The sequence below is a fragment of the Mus pahari genome, chromosome 5 (genome assembly GCF_900095145.1).
Source record: "Mus pahari chromosome 5, PAHARI_EIJ_v1.1, whole genome shotgun sequence".
Classification (NCBI taxonomy): domain Eukaryota; kingdom Metazoa; phylum Chordata; class Mammalia; order Rodentia; family Muridae; genus Mus; species Mus pahari.
The window spans coordinates 52973040-52974319 of record NC_034594.1 but is presented as its reverse complement, the minus strand read 5'-3'; positions in this window follow the sequence as shown (position 1 = coordinate 52974319).

Here is a 1280-nt window from a genome sequence, read left to right as displayed (position 1 = left end):
AAAAAAAAAAGAAAAAAGAAAAAGAAAAAAGAAAAAAAGAAAGAAAGCGATGTATGCTTAGGAGGCAGATGTAGGTAAACCTCTGAGTCTAAGGTCAACGTGGTCTACAGAGGGAATTCTGGGACAGTCAAAGATACACAGAGATAACCCATCTCAAAGTAAAATAAAATAAAATACTAGAGGTCACTCTTATCCTGCCATCCCATGCTCCTCCATTTGGATGTCATTCCTGCATTCCTGCCATTTCCTGTACTTCCTGCTACAGCCAGTTCTGAAGCCTTGCTCAGGAGTCTTGCTCATCCTCCTCCCTCAAGCCACCTCACAGCTCTGCAAGGCTCCCTCCAGCAGGGAGTCACTGCTCAAGCCCCAGGGGCTACCCTTGTGTGTCTAGGCATCCCTGTGCTCTTCAAACCCCCAAGCCGCTCGCAGACATCCACAGCATTGTAGCACTGTGGTCATTGATTGGTTCCTAATTGCTCTTTCATGCTGGGTGGTGTGATGTATTTTGTAGGTTCCATTCCTGTGGGTCTCAGTGAGTCAGGGTTCTAGTTATAAAAGATAACACTAACTACATTTTGCACTTTCTCTAGCAAGACTGGACTGAGATAAGTGGCTGGTGCTGGGTGATACCCGATATGCAAATCGGATAGTTGGCAACTAGAACTTTTTCCTTCTAAATTGACCTCTAGAGTCGGGTGAGGAATACATCTGTAATCCCAGCATTTGGGAGGTGAGGCAAGAGGCTCAGATGGTCAAGGTTATCCTTAGCTATGTATCAACTTTGAGGCCGGTCTGGGTAACATGAGACCCTGTCTTGTTTTTTGTTTTTTTTTTTTAAGATTTATTTATTTATTATATGTAAGTACACTGTAGCTGTCTTCAGACACTCCAGAAGAGGGCGCCAGATCAGATGGTTCTGAGCCACCATGTGGTTGCTGGGATTTGAACTCATGACCTTCAGAAGAGCAGTCGGCACTCTTAACCACTGAGCCATCTCTCCAGCCCGAGACCCTGTCTTAAGCAAACAAACAAACCAAAATTAATATCTGGAAGCTAAGATAATATTCAGGGATAGCCTTCCTAAGTCCCAGTGTCTTCAGACTATCACTTGAAACATGTCACCTGACTCCAACTGGTAAGCGCTTACTGAGGGGGCACTGCCCATTCAAGATAAGCACTTACTAAGGGGGCACTGCCCAAGAAAACCAACCAACCAAACAACCAACCAAACAAACAAAAGATGAGAAAGAGACGTTGTTGTCTTTTTTTTTTTTTTTTTT